The 8,490-nt window shown below is 47.2% G+C and overlaps 1 pseudogene; it reads left to right on the top strand.

Annotated features, from left to right (window-relative positions):
- The first annotated feature begins 1,407 nt into the window (after positions 1–1,407).
- LOC112249740 lies at positions 1,408–8,230 on the top strand (annotated as a pseudogene).
- Positions 8,231–8,490: the final 260 nt, after the last annotated feature.

The raw sequence follows: 8,490 nt of genomic DNA on the forward strand, positions 1-8,490 counted from the left end.
CTACCCTCTCTGCTCTCCTCTACCCTTTCCCCTCTCCCCTAACCTCTCTGCTCTCCTCTACCCTCTCTGCTCTCCTCTACCCTTTCCCCTCTCCTCTCCCCTACCCTCTCTGCTCTCCCCCTACCCTCTCTGCTCTCCCCTACCCTCTTTGCTCTCCCCTACCCTCTCTGCTCTCCTCTACCCTTTCCCCTCTCCTCTCCCCTACCCTCTCTGCTCTCCTCTCCCCTACTCTCCCCTACACTCTCTGCTCTCCTCTACCCGCTCTGCTCTCCCCTACCCACTCTGCTCTCCCCTACCCTCTCTGCTCTCCCCTACCCTCTCTGCTCTCCTCTACCCTTTCCCCTCTCCTCTCCCCTACCCTCTCTGCTCTCCTCTACACTTTCCCCTCTCCTCCCCCTACCCTCTCTGCTCTCCTCTACCCTGTCTCCTCTCCTCTCCCCTACCCTCTCTGCTCTCCTCTACCCTTTCCCCTCTCCTCTCCCCTACCCTCTCTGCTCTCCTCTACCCTTTCCCCTCTCCCCTAACCTCTCTGCTCTCCTCTACCCTCTCTGCTCTCCTCTACCCTTTCCCCTCTCCTCTCCCCTACCCTCTCTGCTCTCCCCTACCCTCTCTGCTCTCCCCTACCCTCTCTGCTCTCCTCTACCCTTTCCCCTCTCCTCTCCCCTACCCTCTCTGCTCTCCTCTCCCCTACTCTCCCCTACACTCTCTGCTCTCCTCTACCCGCTCTGCTCTCCCCTACCCACTCTGCTCTCCCCTACCCTCTCTGCTCTCCCCTACCCTCTCTGCTCTCCTCTACCCTTTCCCCTCTCCTCTCCCCTACCCTCTCTGCTCTCCTCTACACTTTCCCCTCTCCTCTCCCCTACCCTCTCTGCTCTTCTCTACCCTGTCTCCTCTCCTCTACCCTCTCTGCTCTCCTCTACCCTCTCTGCTCTCCTCTACCCTGTCTGCTCTCCTCTACCCTACCTTCTCTCCTCTCCCCTACCTTCTCTGCTCTCCTCTACCCTGTCTCCTCTCCTCTCCTCTACCCTGTCTCCTCTCCTCTCCCCTACCCTCTCTGCTCTGCTCTCCTCTACCCTCTCCCCTTTCCCCTCTCCTCTCTCCTCTACCATTTCCCCTCTACTCTCCCCTACCCTCTCTCCTCTCCTCTCCTCCCCTCCCCTCTCCTCTCCTCTCCCCTACCCTCTCTGCTCTCCTCTACCATTTCCCCTCTCCTCTCCCCTACCCTCTCTGCTCTCCTCTCCTCCCCTACCCTCTCTGCTCTCCTCTCCTCTCCCTTACCCTCTGCTCTCCTCTACCATTTCCCCTCTCCTCTCCCCTACCCTCTCTGCTCTCCTCTCTCCTCTCCTCTCCCTTACCCTCTCTGCTCTCCTCTACCATTTCCCCTCTCCTCTCCCCTACCCTCTCTGCTCTCCTCTACACTTTCCCCTCTCCTCTCCCCTACCCTCTCTGCTCTCCTCTCCCCTATTTTTTTGCTCTCTCCATCAATATATATCTACCCAACCATTGCTGTCTCTCTCTCTGTCTGCGTTAGCTAATACTATAGGGAATTTACCATCTTTAACTCTCACTTTGTTTTTCTGTGCACGTCTAGGGGGTTAAAACCTCTTACCTTCCACTTTCTAGCACGTTCTCTGTCTCAGTACGTTACTCTCCTCCTCTCTCTTTTGACCTCTTCGGTCTACTGGGCTTTACAGTAAAATCTCTCTCTCTCTCGCTCTCTCTGTCTTCTTATCTCCACCAGTTGATGTCTCTGGGAGTGAATGGCTCATGGAGGGGCTCTGTCCCATCCTCCATCCCTACTGCCTTCCTTTCTCACCTCTCCCCCAGCACTGACTTGTGAGTCGCCATCTTCCTCATCCTCACAGGTGAGTCAAATCTACCGTCTGCCTATAATACATTCACCCCCTAGACACTATACCCCTATACCCACTAACCACTGATAGAGATTTGAAATGATTGGATTTTACACTATGTGTACTATAAGCAATATGATGAAGAATCCTCAAAGCCTAGAGGGCAAGTTTGAGATATGACCATATTACATCAAATAATTTCAGATCTATACAAGTGTCTAGAGACTTGGGCATATAGGCTCAGGGTTGTTGGTTGATTTGAAATTAGGCATCTCTCCTCATCACAGATGAGAGATTCAGTGTTGGTGTCAGATAGTTTAAGAGTTTGGTTGGTATTCCTTCTGAGTAACTCACTGGTAGAATAACATAATCTGTACAGTGTAGAAGTATTAGGCTTGGCTTAAGGTATATTTATGGGGGTGAAATTCTGTTCAGATAAATCAAGACTTAAAAACAATAGGAACAAAATATAATTTGATCCCAGAGGACTGAAAGGTTTTCGATATATAAGCTGGGCAACAGCTTTTCACATCTTAATCATCGGAATCTAGAGCCCACACAGATGGCTGAATGGGTTTTCTTTGTTTCAACACAGATCTGTCATCCATCAGGATCAACCTTTCTGATCAAGTCAGTCAGTGATCTAACTCTCTATGACGGTTTCCATTATGGAGCTGTGTAGACAGACTGAATACAAAGTGTATTAGCATAGCAACCCCAGGGTCACACCAGAGAGGAGAGGATACAGAGAGAAGAGAGGACAGAGGAGAGAGGATACATAGAGAGAGGAAAGGAGAGGACAGAGGAGAAAGGAAAGGAGAGAGGATACATAGAGAGAGGACAGAGGAGAGATGAAACGATACAGGATACATGGAGAGGAAATGAGAGAGGAGAGAGGAAAGGTGAGAGGAAAGAAGAGAGGAGAGGATACACATGAGGAATCACAGCATGGAACATTCCATACCTGTTGCTCCCAATAATTACCTACACAACAAATCAAATGAGTCTATGAACAGCACCCTGCACCCTACTGGCCAGCCAGCCAGCAAGCAACCATGTCGATTCAGCTAGAGCATTTATTCACTTTGGATTGGTTCCCTGATGCTTCCAAAGCCGCATAGTGGGTTCAGGGGTCAGGAAGGTAGCAGCGGTTGAAATATTAAATGACTGACGATGTACTGACCCTTGTTATACCCCAAAGTGGACAGTAAGCTGGTCTACATGCCAATAATGCTGAAACAATATTTTCAGTGTGTGTTTAATGACTACCCACTGTGATAATACTGCTGTACCATAAGAGAGTATATCATATAGCAAACTAAAGCTATCTCTCTCTCCCTCCTCCTCTCCCCTGTTTCTGCCACATCTATCCACCTCTCTCTCTTTATCACTCTGTTGTCTATTCTTTCACTGCTTCCTCTCTTCTTCTTCGTCATCAACTCTGTCTCTATACTTCTATCTTTCTCTCTCTCCCTGTCGCTTCAAACCTCCTATCTCCCCACTCCTCTCTTCCTTCTCTCCTCTCTTCTTCTCCAGGTGTAGTGTCAGTGGTTGGGAATGGCATAGTGCTGTTGGTTTACTGTAGAAAGAAGAAGAAACTCAGACCACCAGAACTCATGACTATTAACCTGGCCGTCTGGGATTTTGGATACAGCCTCTTGGGGGCGCCATGCCTCATAATTTCCAGGTGAGCGATTCCTGTCGACCAATGTTCAATCCCCCATACTGATAGTATGAATATCAAACTAGACAGAATGATATGATGCAGATGTCTTTTATCCAAATCAATTGACAGTTAACACTCTCATCCCATGAATCAGACAAAGTGCTTAGTGTTCCAATGATCATTATCAGGTCATTAACTCCTCTGGTCCACCAGTGTGTCCCATGGCTGGGTGTTTGGGGAAGCAGGGTGCCTGTGGTACGGGTTGCAGGGCTTTGTTTTTGGGATCGGCTCCCTCATCACCACCTGTCTCATCTCTCTGGACCGCTGCCTCAAGATCTGCAGCTTCAGATACGGTCAGTGGGATTCCCTTCATTTCTTTTTACATATTTGATTTGTTCTATCTTTTGAGTCATGTGTGTAAGTGCATACTTATCCTATCCTATTCTTCTTCTTTCTTCTTTCTTTTTTACATACTTTCCCTTGGGAAGACAATGATAAAGTGTTGTTGAATCCAAAAAACATTTAACTTACCTAGGCTACATTTATCCTTCATCCTTATTTGATATTTTTCCAAACATTTCATAACATGAAATACATGTCTGATACTCAATTGAGAGAACAAAAGGGGTGACACAAAAGGATGTTGTTGACCCCTGACCCCTTTTTAGTGGCCTCATTGACTTCCTGGTTTTCCCTGAGGCTTTCGTCAGTGGGTCAGAGCATAAACAAGGCCCTTGCTTTGAATATGCCTTTTATACTTAGCATGTCAGATGATTGATTTTGAACAGAATATTGAACAGAACCTCTGCATTTAATGATCTAATCTAAACATACACTATATATATAAAAGTATGTGGACACCCCTTCAAATTAGTGGATTCGGCTATTTTAGCCACACCCGTAAATAAAATCGAACACACAGTCATGCAATCTCCATAGACAAACATTGGCAGTAGAATGGCCTGTACTGAAGAACTCAGTGACTTTCAACGTGGCACCGTCATCGGATGCCACCTTCCCAACAAGTCAGTTCATCAAATGTCTGCCCTGCTAGAGCTGACCAGGTCAACTGTAAGTGCTGTTACTGTGAAGTGGAAACGTCTTGGATCAACAACAGCTCAGCCGCGAAGTGGTAGGCCGAGGCTGCACAAGCTCACAGTACGGGACCGCCAACTGCTGAAGCATGTAGCGCTTGTCCGTCTGTCCTCAGTTGCAACACTCACTACCAAGTTCCAAACTGCCTCTGGAGGTAAAGTCAGAGCATTAACTGTTTGTCTGGAGCTTCATGAAATGGGTTTCCATGGCCAAGCGTTGGCTGGAGTGGTGTAAAGCTTGCCGCTATTGGACTCTGGAGCAGTGTAAACGCGTTCTCTGGAGTCATTAATCACGCTTCACCACCTGGCAGTCCAACGGATGAATCTGGGTTTGGTGGATGCCAGGAGAACGCTACCTGCCTGAATGCATAGTGCCAACTGTAAAGTTTGGTGGATTAATAATGGTCTGGGGCTTTTTTTCATGGTTTGGGCTAGGCCCTTTAGTTCCACTGAAGATAAATCTTTACGCTACAGCATACAACAATATTCTAGACGATTCTGGGCTTCAAAATATGTGGCAACAGTTTGGGGAAGCCCTTTCCTGTTTCAGCATGACAATGACACCATGCACAAAGCGAGGTCCATACAGAAATGGTTTGTCGAAATCGGTGTGGAAGAACATGACTGACCTGCACCGAGCCCTGACCTCAACTCCATGGAACACCTTTGGAATGAATTGGAACGCCAACTGCGAGCCAGGCCTAATCGCCCAACATCAGTTCCTGTCCACATCCCTTTGGTCATGTAGTGTAGTTTATAATCTGTTTCTGTATGTCCGACTCTTTCTTCAAGCCCACGTTGTAGAGATAATTGGGGTCACTATTGTAAGAGCAGCTTTTGATATTTTTGATTGGTCCAGAGTCCAGCTTGATCTTGTTGCTCTGTTGATCTGGAGATGACTTTTCGGGTTATGTAGATACTTCCAAATACCTGATTGTTTAGGTAACACCAGGACAACCTCAGAAGAACTCTAAGGGAGAGGTAGCAATGATGTTATTGTATTGCTGTTTAGGGGTAGTCATGCAGGTAACTATAGGAAGGGGAAGGGTAGTTGTCAGGCAGGGTTAATGTCTGGACTACCAACATGCAGCACTACATAAAGAAATGAAAAAACGTAAATATCACACACAACCATATAAACTACTAGCATCCATTTTCAGGGCTCATTTGCAAAAGATGCCTTAGTCTCAATGAGACTCCCTGTTAAAATAAAGGAAAAATAAATGTATTCATTACACGCTTCATACATCTGGAGCCTTTGGATCAATCCTATTTCTTATTTACTAATTAGTGGTCAATCAAACAACGTGCTTCACTTTATTCATCTTAACCAATGAGAATAAATAATGGTGAAATAACATTCCTCCATCGCTCTCTACCAGGTCAGTGGAGGCTGGTGTGGTTCTACTCTCTGTTCTGGGCCTCCTTGCCTGTCTTCGGCTTCGGCAGCTACGGACCAGAACACTTTGGGACCAGCTGCACCATCAACTGGTACTCCTGACTCTCCCTTATTAGACTCTGTTTTGATGTGTGTGTGTGTGTGTGTGTGCGTGCATGCGTGCATGCGTGCGTGAATGTCTGCAGTTATAAAAGCATTCATCTCATCCAGCAGCAGCAATGCAGCCTGGGTACGAGGTTATAAAAGTATGTATAAATATACATCTTCTTCCTCTTTTCTTTGAGGTCGGGGATGAGGTCATCTTTGATCGACAGGCTCTACATCTTGCTGATCCTGATCATGTGCTTTTTTCTCCCCACACTGACCATCGTCGCCTCCTACGTGACCATTCTGCTGACGGTGAGAGAAACTGCACCCAGCTGGCACAAAATGGCTGATTCAGTAGGAGAGAGTCCAGGGAACTCAACTCAGACTCTTCAAAAAACAGCATGCCATGTAACTCATTGATAAATGGAATCAATTGTCCTGACATATTCTGAGTGGGGCACACTATAACATATGGAATGCATGGTGCGTACAGTCCAGCAGGCATGATCTATTACCGTGATAGTGGACTCAATAGCTGTAGCCAACTGGTGGTCTAGCGAGCGTGGCCCTTGTGTATTTGTTTGTTTACTGACATGTCTCTCTGTGTAGGTTTACCGTTCTAGTCGCGCTCTGGCATCTATTCCCTCCTCAACTATCACTCACACCAGCAAAGACCTGAGACTCACAAAGGTACCTACATGTACATACTACCTCAATAAGCCTGACTAACCAGTGTCTGTTTATAGCCTTGCTACTCTTTTTTCAAATGTAATTTTTACTGTTGTTTTATTTCTTTACTTACCGACACACACACACACACACACACACCTTTTTTCCCCGCACCATTGGTTAGAGCCTGTAAGTAAGCATTTCACTGTTGTATTCGACGCACGTGACAAATAAACTTTGATTTGATTTGGTATGTGGAAAACAGACTATGTTAGAAGCTTAGTTACTGGCTTGAAATGAAAGATGTCATAACATCTGCTTTAATTCCAATGTTATTAACTTTTGTTATTAACTTTTGTAATAACATTGTAACAAGTGTGTAAGTACAGACAGCACAGTATATCTTTCTGTTGTTTCATCTACTGTCTGACTGTCCCAGATAGCAGCTGTGGTGTGCTCCACCTTCCTCTTATCCTGGACTCCCTATGCCATTGTCTCCCTCTACTCTGCCTTGGCCCCCAAGGAGGAGCATTGGGCCGGGGAGGCCATGCAGGGAGGAGGCCCCTCCATGGGGACTGGAGGATCCACCGGGATGGCCTCAGCCTTCCCAAACATCCCCAACATGATGGGTCACCTCAATTGGACCTCCACGGAAAACTACGGAAGTGTCTACTACGACCCTGGAGAATCCTTGCGGGACGTGACCAACCCAGATCCCTACTCCTATTCTGGCTTAGGCCACAGTCTGTCTGCTGCTTCCACCCGCAGTTCAGCCCCAGGCCAGGGGGGGAGTCGGAGACAGGGAGCAACCGGCCGGTGTCCTGCCTGCCACCTTTGGTGTCTCTGATACCAGCAATGTTCGCCAAGTCTCACTGCATGATTAACCCCTTCATCTACCAGATCATGAACAAGGAGTTCAGAGAGAATGTGTATGACATACTGTTTGGGAGACAGAACGGGGAGAGGAGGAGAATGTGGGGAAGAGCAGGGAGCTACTCTGACAGTAAGGTGTCTTTTATAGCTGCAGGTGTGGACTGGACAGATGCAGAATGACAGATAACTCTCTCTATTTCTCTCCTCAGCCCACAAAGGCAGCGTCTCCAACTGCCACAGCTGGCGAGGGAGGAGCAACCCCAAGGCCATGCCCATGGTGGAGTTGGGAAAGAAATAGAGGGCTGGTGACACCATCTCGGTGGGGTGGGACACCCTGGGCGTGGCCTCGCTGGACACACAGGTCAACATGGATGGGCAGAGTCTGAGCGAGGCAGGGAGAGAGACCAAGAGAGAGCTGGGGGGGTTCCACCTCTAGTAGTCTGCTGACCGAGTGATAGAGGGAGAGATGTTGAGAGGGTGGAGATGTTTAAGAGCAGAGACATCTTTAAAAACAGCTTTAAAATAAACCATGTTTTGTGCAAGGACAACCAGAGTATTGTCTTTGTCAACACTGTCCTAATAGGCCTGTGTGTGGATTATGGTTCAAATGATACTTTCACACAGTAGAATAGTGTGTACAATTGTATGCATGTATTTTGTAACAAAATAAAATCGAGCCAAGTGAGAAAATAACAATAAAATGACATTCACAAGTGGAAATGTTCCTGATAAAACCTCCCCAAGTTGTGAACTCGGAGTTTAAGAGGTCTTATTGAACTGTTCATAGCCTAATGCGTACAAATGTTAAAAGAAAACCAGCTACTTGTGTATTTACGGTAGCTTCCCTGC

This window comes from Oncorhynchus tshawytscha, linkage group LG03, assembly GCF_018296145.1.
Source record: "Oncorhynchus tshawytscha isolate Ot180627B linkage group LG03, Otsh_v2.0, whole genome shotgun sequence".
Classification (NCBI taxonomy): Eukaryota; Metazoa; Chordata; class Actinopteri; order Salmoniformes; family Salmonidae; genus Oncorhynchus; species Oncorhynchus tshawytscha.